Here is a 15,577-nt window from a genome sequence, read left to right as displayed (position 1 = left end):
ACATATCGTACCAAAATACAGCCTCGATTGGTGAAATGTGACCCCTCTCTGCCATGGCCTTGATGGTACGATGATGCCTTTCCACCACCCCATTTCCACTTGGCCGGTATGCCGTCCTGAAGAAGCGGTTGACCTTCCACCCATCAAGCATTTCTTTCAGCACATCCGAGCGAAATGCAGTGCCATTGTAACTCACTTCTGGCATCTCCTTTTAGAGTATGCTGATAGCAGCCCACTTTATTCTTTAACATCGGGGGCTCTCACTTCCAGTGCCACTCCACTGTCCACCTCTTGCCATCAAAGACAGCCCGAAAATCCTGGTCTTCAATGGTGTGCGCAGCATGCTTTTCCTCACGGTTGTCGCCGGTGCATGGTCTCGCCCTACACGGTTTCCCCGCTAACCCAAATGTTACACCAGCCTCGTTAACGGTGACACCTCCCAAGCGGGTGATTGCATCCATCCCCATCACCACGTCGATCTCGTCCACCAAGTGACCAACCACAATCGCTTGCAGCGTCAGCTGTAGTCCCTGCACCACAATCCGCGCATCTGTAACCCCTTCGCAGTGTACTTCTCTTCCGTCGACAGCTCTAACACTGCTTCCTCCACTCCACGTCTCTGCCACTTCTGTAGTCATCAGGGTTGTTGTACAGCCCGTGCCCACAAGGGCTCGCGACATCTCCCCCTCCACCAGAATGTCGACCACAGGTAGCGCGCCTCTACTGATCCGAAGGGACAACTACCGGCGCAGTAGTCTCCCGCAGTCTGTTTCCCCGCAGACACTCGCTGGCTATATGCCCGGCTCTCGACACCGGTAGCAAATCACCTCAGGCTTGGGCGACACCTTGGCACCGGAAACACTGTCCTTTGAACGGTCGCACATGTTCTTTGTTTAGCCCCTCTCCGCTGCTCCTAGCTGGGCCAATTTTCGATGTTGCAGTCGCTGCTACCGACGTCATCGTGCTGCACGAAACTAGTACGCGTGCCCGAGATATGATGTCCGCCATCGGCATCGAATGCACATTCGGAAGCTGCTGTAGCTCGACCGACATGTTGTCGGGAAAGCCAGTCACGAACGCCAACCTAACCGTCCGGTCCAGCGACTCTCCCTCGTAACCCGCCAGTTTAGCCAATCTCCTAAGTTCATTGGCAAACACGTCCACCTGTTGCCCAGTCCATCTTGTTCTACCCAGGCGAGCGTATGCCTCGAACATTCCCTCCGCAAAGGCCTCCATCAACCGGACTTCCACTTTCTCCGCGCTAAGTTGGTCTGTCTCTTCCATCTCTAAATACAACGCCAACGCCGGACCATCCAAGTACAGCGGCATGAAGCTCGCGAGGTCACCTATACCATGGAGCTTCTCCACCAACTTCACTTTCTTCAGCCAAGCGACTACATCCGTGTCGCCGCAAAACGGTTTTATAATTTCGTGCGAAATACGGGCACTTATCATCATTTTTATGTATAAAATCGTGTGAGAATTGTTTTTGTTTATATGCCGAAATAGCTTGTGGTGTGAATAATGAAGAGGACAACAGAAAAGGAGAAAGGAAATATAATTAGGTCTTACCTCGGCGAAGATTAGTCTACCAAACTCAGCGAAGATCAGATCTCTCTCAACAAAGTCAATGTGTCTCGTCGCTTCTTCGTCTCAGCTCCAACTGCCGCTTCGTTGATGCCACACGTGCATCGTCCCTTACCGCTTCCACTTCCTGCCGCGCATGCGCCCTGCAAGCCCTACTTCCGCCCTCCCCTATCTGTCGTCCTCTCTACCGACACCATATATATATATAAGCATAGTAACGTTTGTTGCCACTTCAACATGGCTGTTCCGTACGGAACGACGTTACTAGTATTTTTTAACCCGAGGAGAACACCTCCAGCTGGTTAACAACAGCTGGTTTCCCTTCCTCAGTACTGGACTCTTGTCCGCTATATATATATATATATATATATATATATATATATATATATGTGTGTGTGTGTGTGTGTGAGTTGTATGTATGTATATATGAATGTATGTATGTATTATGTGTGACGGCAGCTGTATTACTTCAATATAATATTCAGGATATTATACTTAATGCAGATATACTGTTCAAAACCCGGAAGCTGTAGTATTCGTCGCGAGGAAGCTTCTCCTATAGACGTATAACGTTAAAGAGCATGGTAAGTGTACACGTAGTGATTTCCTGAAACGAGTACAATAGTTTACAGGCTTTCAACAGATAATCTGCATTGAGTGTAATATACAGAATGCTATATATACAAACACACATAGGTACACAAACACATATGTAAGCGTGTTTGTGTGTGTGTGTGAGAGAGAGAGAAAGAGAGAGCGGGGAGACAGACAGACAAACAGCGAGTTATAGTTCAATAGCAACTGTTGATGAGTTTTTCTATTTAAATGGATCTTCAACCCAACATTTATATGCTATTATCTATAACTGTATATGTACTTCGAGAACTAATCGCTCTCTCGCTATATGTGTGCGTGCGTGTGTGTGTGTGAGAGAGAGAGAGTGTGTGTGTGTGAGAGAGAGAGAGAGAGAGAGTGTGTGTGTGTGTGTGTGTGGTGTGTGTGTGCGTGTGTGTGTGCAACGACGTAATTTAATGTGGAGATGCATCAGGGAAATGTATGAAGGACAATATTATTTGATTATTCTTATAGGCATCTATTAATATATCAATTATTATGTTGTTACAATGTTGAAGATGATAATGATATTAGTTGTTACAATATATGCGAAAAGCGGCGAGCTGTTCTGAAACGTTAGCACTTCGGGCGAAATGCTCAACAGTATTTCATCTGTATTTACTTTCTGAGTTCAAATTCCGCCGAGGTCGGCTTTGCTTTTCATCCTTTTGCGATCAATAAATTAAGTACCAGTTGCGTACTGGGGTAGATCTAATCGATTGTTTTCCTCCCCAAAAATTTCGGGCCTTGTACCTAGAGTAGAAAAGATTCTCAAGGGCGCCGAGCTGGCAGAATCGTTAGCACGCCGGGCGAAATGCATAGCGGTAGTTCGTCTGCTTTTTACACCTTTTTCTCCACTGTAACTGCCGTGAATTTGCCTTTAGAGGTTGAAATATGTCACAGATATATTTTAACTAATCTAAAGTTTGCGTATGCCTAATCACTGCTTTGCAGTGATGCTGTTGTATCGTTCGGTATTTGTGCGCCATCTCAGTCAACAGCTGTCCTCAATTCGTTTACTGTAGCGGGTTTTGTATCGTAAGCTTTATCTTTTAAATATCCCCATAAAATAAATCTAGTAGTGTGAGTTCTGGCGAGCGCAGAAGATATTTTACTGAAACTCTTTGTCCACCTGTTTGACAAAATCTTACCAAAGTAGACCCTTACATTATCATGGTAGCGTGAGGGTGCTCCATCGTCCTGGACATAAAACTCCACGTTTTCAAGGTCCATTTGAATGTATGGCATGACAGATTGTCGCAGAAAGTCCAAGTAAATAGGACCACTCACAATCCTATCAAAAAAAGTTGGTCCGTTTAATATTTTTGGTGATAAACCAAACCATACTGTCATTCGTAGTAAATTAACATGATGCTCCTCATATAATATGCGGATCCCCATGCCCCTATTTGTTGCAATTGTGACAGTTAATTGAACCATTTAATTTAAATGATGCTCATTACAGCAAACAGTATTTCTAAAGTATGCATTTTTTATAGCACTTTCCAAGTTCCAGTCGTAAAACTCTGCTCTTCGAACCGGATTATTTTCATTGGGGAACATTGAATGTGTTATTTTATGTAATTTTTCCTATGACGGCATTTCAAAATAGGATGGGCGCTTGATTTTCGATTGCATTTTCAAACGTCGTGTATCACATTTGCCCTCAATTCAAAACTTAGTCTGGGTCCTTTCATTATTTTCAATGAGTTAAATATAAAAAGAAATGAAAATTGAGTTATCAACCATAAAAGTGCGTTTGTATTTTGGAGGGGGGACACCTATGTGTGTGTGTGTGTGTGTGTGTGTGTGTGTGTGTGTGTATAGAGAGACAGACAGACAGACAGACAAACAAACAGATAGACAGACAGACGGAGAGAGACAGACAGACAGATGTATAGAGATAGAGAAAGAGAGAGAGTGAGAGAGAGTAAGAGAGAGTGAGAGAGAGAGAGGGAGAGAGAGAAAGTGATTTCTTTCCGCATATTTGTTTCATATTTCAGTTATTTATATTTCTTCACTAAATGAGGTGACACCCATTGACCTGTTGAACATACATACATACATACATACATACATAAATATATGTTTATATGTATGTGGGTATACATATATATGTATATATATATATATATATATAAATATATGCATATATACATATATTATATATAATATGTATATATATATATATGTGTATATATATATATATATATATATATATATATATACATACATATATACATATATATATATATATAATATATATATATATACATATATATATATATATATATACATACATATATATATATATATTATATATATATATATATAATATATATATATATATAGGGAGAGATGGGGAAGGGAGAGAAGAGGGAGAGAGAGTTATATATCTTTAATGGTTTCGTCAGAGGAAGGAAGGGCAGGGCAAAAAATCAGGACCTGTTGAGGAAATTACAGCCGAGGTCTGCTGTTATTACTATATTTTTTGCAGTAAATAGGCAGGACAACTCCTGAACATAGTTCTGCCCTTCTGTATGGCTTCCTTAGCAAAGTATGGTACCCTTCCCTCCGCCACTTCCCCGTCATGTATACATGTGTTTGTGGTGGGGTGTAACCTACAAGTGCGAGGAAATGCAATATTTACATATTTCAACTCGATGTAAATAGATTCGCAAGAATTTGCTACTAGATTTACCCTAGTTTTAAAGGACCACTCAGCAAAATGACTAGCGGAAGTAACATGTTTCATATAACTTCCTGTTCAAATAATACTGAGATTAATCAAGAAATTGCTTTAATGTTAGTTTCATTTCAATACTCTTAAACGACATTCTGTGCACATGGAGACATATATACATACATGTACATACACGCGCGCGAACACGCACGCACACACACACACACACAAATATTTGCACAGATACACACATATTGCACACAAATACGTACACACACACATACATTCACACTCTTAACATGCATTCACAAACAGCCCGCACACAATTTTATATGATCTCCCGATTTGTTGGGAATAGCAGCGAAATTTCTTAAAATTACTCTCTTCTAAAAACAAAAAAGTTGGACACATTGGACAATACAGTTTCTGTAGATAAAAGGACAAAATAATCTGAGCTGGAATATCTTTGATTATAGATTTTATCAATTATAGCTGGCCAACAAACATCAACACATCCGCATGCACTTAACACCACTTTATCAAATATAATGACGTGGGTGACCTTTCTGCATCATAATATAATTTGAACTGACCACATCTATTATTTAGTTTCAGGTAATCAAACTTCCGTAGGATTATGAAATATGATTGTGATGGTAGTAATTGTGGACAGCAGTCCTATTGTTATTATTACAAGTATGGTAATTGATGACATGGTGTGGTGGTGGTGGTGGTGGTGGCGGCGGTGGTGGTGGTGGTGGCGGTGGTGGTGGTTGTGGCGGTGATGTTATTGTTGCTGATGAAGACGATAACGGTGATGGCGTTATTGATAATATTCTACTAGACAGTGGTGCTGGCGTATTTGATGATGTTGTTTCTGATGATGATGGTAATCTTGGTGGTCTTGTTATTGCTGTTGTTGTCGTAATATATTTCTACTAGTATACTCATGATGTAAAAAATACCGATAGTTTCATTAATTATAGAAAATGACATTGATTTGGCTGGCCAAACAAACAAAATTAGCATATCCGGATTCACTTAAAAATCACTTTAACAAATACAATGAGAGAAATCATTGATAAATGTCAGCAATGAAGTAAATATAAGTATAGTGAGAATTTACAAAAATACAAAATACGAAGACGGGTGTGTAAACAGCAAACAGATGTTTAAGTCTAATGCTCGGAAAGTGAGATAGTCTTTTACGTTTCGAGCCTACGCTCTTCGATAGAAAGGAACACAGAAATAAACAGGGAGAGAAAATAGAAGAAGGTTTAGTGGCTAGCGATCTATCATGGCGAATGCCGGACAGAGGGGTCACACAGGACAGCTAGGAAGAAGGGAAGATAATAAAGCAGTGGTGATCCCAAAACGAAGGTGCGCGTGCGTGTGTATGTGAGAGCGTGTATGTGCGTGTGGAAGGGGGCTGGTGACCATGACTTCTGCGTGTGTGCATGTGTAGGTGTGTGGATGATGGTGTAGGTGCTGGGAAGTGGTCAGTGCTAGTGTGTGCGTGGTGGTGGTGTGGTGTGTAGTGTGGTGGTGTGGTGTGTGGTGTGGTGGAGTTGGGGTGTGGGGAGGTGAGAGGGGGAGAAGCAAGGGTGGTGTCTAAGGGATGGGGTGGGATGAGACGTATAGGGATAGTGGAGTTGGAATATGTAGGGGTGAGGTAACGAGGGAAGGTGACGATGAAGGGAGAGGGTGGAAGGGAGAAGGTGGATAGGAGTGAAGAGAGGAAGTAGGTGCCAGAGCAAGAGAGGAGAGGTAGGTGGGAGGAAGTAAGTGTGAGAGGAAGAGAGGAGAGAGGAGGAGGGTTAAATGAAGAGGGGAGGAGAGATAAGCCCATGTGACGCAAAGGAGCGAAGAGAGAAGATTAATGCCTGCTCACGGCGAAGACGGGAATCTGGATGGCCCCTGTGCAAGGACAATCCGAACACAGACAGGTGTAGTAAAGAGTGACCGGTAGAGCGGAAATGTCTCGAAAGTGTTCCGCGAACCGATCAGCCAAGCGGCGTCTCGTTTGCCCGATGTATAGAGGACAGAGAGAGCAGGAGATGCAGTAGATGACGTTACTAGAAGTGCAGGTGAAGGAGTCAGTGATATGATAGGGTCGATGATGGGTGCCTGTGAGGAGAGTGGTGTTGGAGAGGTAAGGGCAAATGCGCAGCGTGGGCGGGAGCAGGGGAACCACCCGGGTTGGGAGGTTGGGTTAGGAAAGAAGCAAAAAAACTAGTGGGCAACAACAGTATGGACAGGAAGAGTAACATCTCCTGGACCTGCGACAGATATATTACACCCCACCTAGAAGGATATGCCTACGCACTCTAGGAACAAGAGATCGCTACTAAATACTTGATAAACAAAATTAACAAAGATACCATGAAACCACCTTGCGATAAAAAATATCGGCTCTGCAATACCAGTGGGAGAGATATCACTCGCATCATCAGTAGCTGCCCAAAATGTCTACGAGATAACACCTGCCCCTGGGGGCATAATATAGTTGCAAAAACTGTTTACAATGTTATCCGTAGGAAGGAGTACCCTGAAGTATACATCAAAGGTATGTCAGAGCCAGCAGGTATTCATACCTTTAAAAAACAAGGAATACTGGTAGAACACCCCAATGAAAATATCAATTCGGTGCAAACGTAACAGACCTAATATTGGCCTATGAGACAGGGAACAAAAGTCATGCGCAGTTGTAGAGGTCAGCTACCCAGCAGATGTAAAAGTACAGTCAAAAGTCCGGAAAAAAGAGAATGCTTATGGCGAATTAGTGCAGACTATGAATTCTCACTTAGGTGCATAAGGTTATGTACCAACAGATTTGTACAAAAACCTCGCGAAAGAAAAGTGGCACAGTGAAAATTTGTAAGACATTTCAGAAATTCTTCATGTGAGATTTTTATGTGAATAGATTCACAGTGTGCATTGCACACACTTAGATGTCTGCATCAACAGTTCAGCCAACACACCAGCTCAACCGCTTATATACAAACACTGAGAACTCTCTGTGCATATATATACATATGTGTATATGCGTGTGTGAATGTGTGAGCGCGTGAATGTTTGTGCATGTGTGCATGTATGTTTACATTTCAAAATCTGGGGAATATGTTATTCTTTAGGGAAAGGGAATAATATTTTGAAAACAAAAGTGTTATGTAATTAATTTGATTTGAGGATCGATTTAACGAACTCATCCACAATGATCCGCATCACTCCACTTGAGAATTGACTCAGTAGATGAAATGTTCTCAAGATACCGTCACAAGGTGAAAATGGTGACGAGTTTTCTCACTCGACACCAAGTAACTCTTGGACACAAACAGAGATTTCTTCACCACATCATCAGCGGCGATGAAAAATGGTGCCTTTATGTCAATATGCAGCAGAGGAAAGAATGGCTGTGTCCCGACAAGCCAACAGCAACTCGACCCAAGCTAGAGCTGCAACCACGCAAGCTAATAAACTGAATTTGGTGTGTTTGGGGAAGGCTAATCCAATCCGAAATGTTTTAAAACAACCACACGAGCAAAACAGACCTTTGCGTTCATCAAATACACCCGCTCAACGAGGTAATCCAACAAAAAACGACCTGACAGGCGATACGATGTGCTTTGTCGACATGGCAAATTTCCCCTAAAGTGCTATTCAAGAGACTCACCGTATTCTCCTGATATAGCACCTTCCAATCAAGACTATGTGATCTCTACTATCAAGGCATTGACAAAAAACGTTGACAAGAAATCGTGAGCAATGAATGAGATAAAATCATCGGCTGGCTTGTTAAAACTGTTAATAAAAAAATAAGGGTTAAATTAAAGGGTTAAAAAAAGGAGCGAACGAATTTTATATTACAACGTATTAGAAGTCAGCAGTATTTGTATAAAGAAGTCATTCACATCTGTTGAATCTAATTGCTCTTGTACTCCAATGCTTCCCAAACCTTTTCTACAATCGCCCTCTTTTCTTTTACTAACAATTTTACAACGCTCCCTTGCTAAGATTCAATATCCTCTTCCTCTGTTTTTTTTAGGTGCATGCACGTAATGGGAGGTTAAAATAATTTAGTTTCGGAAACGAGTTTGACGCAAGTGGCTACATATTATTGCACCATCCTACTGCAACAGAGTACAACAAAGATAGATGTTATACATTCAGTTTTGTATATTTACTTATTCACATTCCTAAGTCAATTATTATTGCAAATGTTGTCGTTATTATTATTATTATTATCATTATTATTATTATTATTGCGATTGCGGCTAACAAGCAGTTTACCAAAATATTACTTTAGATATATATATATATATTTTTTATAGTTAATATTTAAATAAGAGTCAAAGACTGAAAAACTACACTGATGCATCTATCTCCCACTGTCGCCAGTATACATATAAAATTTTCTACCTTGCCCCAGGGGACGGTACCGCCCACTTTGAGAAGTACTGTTGTACGTCATTGCTCTCAATACTCTTCAAAGTCACGAAAAGGGTATAATGACTTCATTTCCGATGCTACATCCTTTCAATGACATACCAAGACATATTTCAGCGTACAACGTTAAAAGAAAGCTAACACCACTCAACAATACATACATGAATGCAGGCATACATATATACATACCTACATATGTATATGTGTGTGTGGATATAGGTGGGAATCTACACGCGCGCGCGCGCACATAACTTACGAGAGTAACGTGTTCTTGAAATTCTTACAGCGCGAAGTTCTGAAACGCGAAATTATAATTTTCTTATAAGCTTTTCATATAAAATGAGAATGCTTTTCGATGGATTTTTTTCCGAAGAAAACCAAAACACAAGCAACAGAACTACTTTTATACATAAAAATAGCAATTTCTAAATATACGCAGTACAATAAGTATACAAAAAAAAAACTGTGAAGATAAATACATTAGGGAATAAATAAGAATCGTAATGGCATATTTTCTTACCACAAAAGATATTAACAACTATGAGTGGGGGCACGGAATGAGAGTTACTGAGAGGATGAGAGACACTATCTTCAATTTTGTAGCTGATTATCTTCGTCATCTACTTGAAGGGAGAAGAACCTATCTAAAATTATTTGATGTTTATTGTGCAGTTTTATACTATTCAGTGTAGAAACTGAAATCATTATGAACTTCTCTGGTAATTGTTATACTAGGTTCGTGATTAGGGTTGTTATCAATAAAATCTTGCACACCTCCTTTAGAAATATTCTTTTCAGTAGATTTTGGTGAAATTTCTGTATTCTCAGCTTGCTCTAGTTCTAATAGCTTCAGCTCCTTATCATATAGACTTTCACAATGTAACACGAGCAACTCACACACATCATTTATGACTCCAAGCCCTACATCATTTGCAAATGTCGCAGTATTTTCCGAATTGGATGTAGACTTTCTGTTTGTGGAAAACATGTATAGTCATGGATACAGCTTGGCCATATATTTTTCAAGCACTAATCAGGGATTTCCACTTCATCCCATGACTCAACTACGTTATCCACAACATCCATTATGTTGAACTTCTTCCAGAAGTTTCTAACAGTAGATTTATCCTCTCTGTCAACTGTTTTTATAAGTTAATTCAAAGATCTTAGACATTATTTCTTGAAGTTAGCTATCACATCTCGATCTATTGACTAGAGCAAAGGAGTTGTATTTTGGGGCATCACTGGGTGGCTTGATGCATTGTTTAAAAGGTGCAATAGTTTGTTGGAAAATATATCTGGCGCTGTACCTTTCTACAGTATAGCCTCGGCCGGCCAAAGCCTTATGAGTAGATCTGGTGACGGAAACTGAAAGAAGACCGTCATATATATGTGTTGGTGGGGGATGATCACATGTCTTTGTGTCTGTGTTTGTCCCCCACCACTACTTGACAACCAGTGTTAGTGTATTTACGTCCCCATAAATCAGCGGTTTGGCAAATGAGGTCGGCAGAATAAGTACCTGGCTTTAAAAAAAGTACTGGGGTCGATTCATTCCACTAAATATTCCTCAAGGCGGCGCTCCAAAGATATTCACACACACGCACACACACACGCACACACACGCACACACACGCACACGCACGCACACACACATACACACACACACACACAAGAATATATACACACATATATACAATCAATCATACATACAACTATATATATAGAGAGAGAGAGAGAGGGAGAGAGAGAAAGAGAGACAGGCAAACAGACAGACAAACAGACAGAGAGGCAGACTGACTGACAGAAATAAACATTTACACACATACCTATAATCAGGTATACGCACACACATAATATATACATACACGCATGAAGTGAGGGAGCCGGTTGATTAGTACAACATACCAATGTCATTCAAGGCACTTGTGTATCATTTATTGATGCTTTGCTTCACTGAATTGACTTGGTGGTGGTGGTGGTGGTGGTGGTGGTGGTATTTTGACACTTCATAGTTGTATTGTTAGTACTGTTGTTCGTCTTGCTTTGGTGTTTTGTTTTTGTTGCGCTTCGTCCTTAAAGTACTTAAGTGCAAATTTAATGGCAATCGTATGTTATAGTCCATAAATTACTATCCACCTGAATACCAACATGAGATCATGGTATGGAGCTATTCCTAGATTACTGACACTGATAATACACATATATTAATATAGTATTTATTTACACATATATGTTTTTATATATGCATGCATTTATGCATACACATATTCATACATACACTTGCATAGGAATACGCATCCATACATTACTAAGACCACAGAAAATTTGTCTTCGTCCTGGGCGACCATTTTGAAGAAAAATACGGGAGGTAGTTCTAATCACACTGATAGGATACTTTAAGCGAAATTATCTCTTTATTATGCTATTTATATTTCAAGTTGTTTTTTTTTTTTTTTTTTTTTTTTTTTTTTAGAAAAACAGGTATGCGACTGGCTCACAAGAAGAGAGAAACACCAAATTAATACATTGCTTCTTCGTAGACGATCTGAAAATGAATTTGAATATGCCAAGAATATGAATAGTATAATGACAAACCTTATCATAGTTAGGATGTTCTCAACAGATATAAGGATGGAGCTTGGCGAGAATAAATGTTCTTACACAGTTGTAAAACGGGGAAGAAATTACAAGCCCAACAAGTAATATACCTGCCTAATTCTCTGATATTGGATGAGAAACATGTATTAAACTGTGTATTTTATGTTAAACTTGCCCTTGATCTTAGGGCTGTCATCTCGGTTTTCATGGTGTATAAGCGACCGAGAGAACAATACTTGTCAGTCGCAAGGTTAACTCCCAGCTGCTGCTTATTTCAGCTGAGTAGACTGTAACAAAGTGAAATGAAATGTTTTGCTCAAGATCACGTTACGCTGTCCAATCTGGAATTCGAAACCATTCATTGGGCAAAAACGTAACGTGATCTTGAGCAAAACATTTCATTTCACTGTATTAGTATCAGGAATAGTTAAGTTCAAGGTAAATAATTATTATAATAGAATATTAGTGCTGTACATAGTATGTTTATGTTCAAGGTAAATAGTATTATAATATAATGGTATTTATGTTGAAGGTAAATAGTATTATACTATTATGGTACTTAGGGAATGCTCACTTTATTTTTGATATTTTTTATATATGTGTAGTTCTGGTCTCCCTTTGTAGGAATCAGGAATAGTTACCCATCATGTGTGGAATGAACCGGCCTTAATACCGCATTTTCATCTCAGATATGTCTTAGTGGAACCTTTCACCATCCTCACCACTAACGGCATCAAGAGCCGTTGGGAAAAAATCGAAATGAGAAGTGCATTTCAAGGGTCATTCTGCATCCCATTCGTTCATACGCTGTTTGTATGTTGTTTATTAAATCAGCATAGTTTTTATCTCTATGATTTCCAAGCAAGTTCTGTATGACTAACACGAAGGAATTCCATGCCGTCAGCTAAACTGGATTCAGTTTACCTCTTAATTTGCTATCAGACATCAATTCTCTGATCTCGGGTCCAATGAAAATGCCTGTTTCCAGTTTTGCGTCACTTTTTTCCGCGCCAAATTTTACTTTTAGATACTGGAAGCCACAACCATCGAGTGTCATTGCTTTTACGAAGTTTTTCATAAGGCTGAGTTTGATGTGAAGGGGTGGAAGGAAGATCTTTTGCGGGTCTACCAGTGGCATATGCTGCACATTGTACCGACAAACTATGCGTTCATCTCTTTTAGGCCAGTCTTTTACAGTGTAATGATTGCTGTCATTGCGGCTATTCCAAACACGCAAAAAACATACTTTTTTAATATAGCCCAGCTGCAGTCCTTTGAGGCTAATTTTACTCGAGTCTATAAACAACTTCCATTCGTTAGCCACATACACATGTCCTAGTTTTCGCATAAGTGCATTAACGTCAGTATAGAAACAAGCATTATTGTCTTGCTTGAAATAGACAGCCTTCATTGCGAGAACGGAAAATGGAAATTTTCGTAGCTTGCTGTAAGAGATTCTGTTGCTGTAGTCTGGATCCCAAAACTTCTGCCTTCTCCTTTGACAATGCTGGGTCTCTTACTAAATCGTTCAAATTTTCCTGATTAAACAAGCGTGGCTCATTTTTCTTAGAAACAGAGGTTCATCGGGCGACGTGTCAAGGTCTTCAAGTGAATCATGTGAGGAGGGAACTGGGACAGGGTTCTCGAAGTCATGTGGGACCGGTTTTAGAGCCGATTTACAATCTGCATACAAAATTTTTGATTTGGTTTTCTTTGAAAAACCACTAATATTAGTCATGCAAAAGTAACAATCAGAGACATTACTGGTTGGCTCACGCCATACCATTGGTACAGCATAAGGCATTCCCTTCCGTTTTCCATTCAGCCACTGTATAAGCCCCGAGTAACACACAGTGCAGCATATATGAGGTGTCCACCTCTTGTCTTGGTCCCCAACTTTACACCCCTACAAAAATATTTATAGGCAGTTTTTAATTTGGTGACAATGTTCTTCCGCTGGTCACGCGGAGCAAATTTTCCAGACTTAACAAAAGTTGTCTGGATGATTCACATAGCCTCCCCTATTCATGATCTAACACAATGAACACAGTTAAAACAGTAATCATGCAGAGCGAGAGATATACATATCACACGTGACAGCAGTGCAAACGATACTGAGAGTTACCAAGAATAAACTGACGTATTTGGCACTTGCACACAATACGTCAGCGCCATCATTTGCTAAACTAAATAATGAACTTTTTCATTATTTATTTTATTGCTGCTATTTCTTTAAGTTTGAATTAAGACCACTTTCATTTTAGCAAATTTATAATACTGATATATCTAGCCGAAAGTATAGCTATAATCTTGCGCATGCGCATAACTCAAAGTATTGACGTGCTACAACAATTCTGAGTGCAGATTCGGAACCAGCATCCTCGATTTAGTCTAAAACACATGCCTTCACCCCCAGTAGCAAAACCTTTGTTGTTCAGTGCAAGCCTTTTCTGTTACGCTACTAATATTGTCCAAGGTAATTGTCACCACTTTACGATCAATACAGTCTGCCATCGTTTTTGTCACAAGTGTTGCTGTCAGAGCGCAAAGAACGGAACAAATATCTCAAGAGATCCCGTCCTATGCTCTAACAGTTCAATTAATCCACCGTCCGGAACTGGTAGTTTTTAATCGCCCATGAAAGGACGAAAGGCAAAGTTAGCCTCGACGGGGTTGGAACTCGGAGCACAGAGATTCGAAACAACTACCGAGCGTTATTTTATCCAAAACACTCTTACATCTCTGCCAGTTCTTTGCTTTGGTGAAAAACGTAAAACAAAATGTGAATAAGAACATTTTAATTATTTCTGTGACATTTTATACGGTTATTTTAGATAGTGTCTGCCACAATCACGATAAGAGGTTAGGGTGAAAAATGCATAGGCTAAACAAGATACTCTCATAAAATGTGACTAACTGGGGTTTATTTTTCAACATAGTCACCCTTCTTCTTATGCATCCCATTGGTGAAGAATCTTTCATCCTGTTGGCCAAGAAAGTTATCAAGAGCAGATATGACGTCGTCATCGCTGCGACACTTGTTCCCATTCATGAGTTTTTTCATGTTGGAGAACAGATCTAGTCGGATGGATCCTAATCAGGAGAATATGGAGGATGTTCAACAATTTCAAAGCCACAGTTATGTACAGCAGCCACTGAAACCAAAGACTTGTATCTTGGAGCATTGTCCTGATGAAACAAGACCTCTTTCGTCAGTTTTCCTGACCGTTTGGTCTTGATAGCCTTTCGTAACTGCCTCAGCAAGTTGGCATAGTACTCTCTACTGATGGTATGGCCTTTTTGAATAAAGTCAATAAACACAATGCCTTTTGCATCCTCCAAAAAATGAGGCCATCAACTTCCCTGCAGATGAAACGACTTTGGCCTTCTTTTGAGCAACTGATGAGGTGAGTTTCCACTGCATCGAATGTCTCTTTGTCTCTGGCTCAAAGTGATGAACCCAACACTCATCCTAGATTACGAAACATTCAAGGAAACCAGCCAGGTTTATCCGAAAAAATGTCAAACTTTCCCTGGTGTCAGATGTGGCACCCACCGAGCAGAAACCCGTCATGCTAAGTTCATTGTGCAGAATATTCTGAACTCTCTTGCAAGATATGCTAATTACATTGGTCATTCGATTTA

Source organism: Octopus sinensis, linkage group LG4 (genome assembly GCF_006345805.1).
Source record: "Octopus sinensis linkage group LG4, ASM634580v1, whole genome shotgun sequence".
Classification (NCBI taxonomy): domain Eukaryota; kingdom Metazoa; phylum Mollusca; class Cephalopoda; order Octopoda; family Octopodidae; genus Octopus; species Octopus sinensis.
Note: the sequence above shows the minus strand (reverse complement) of the source record.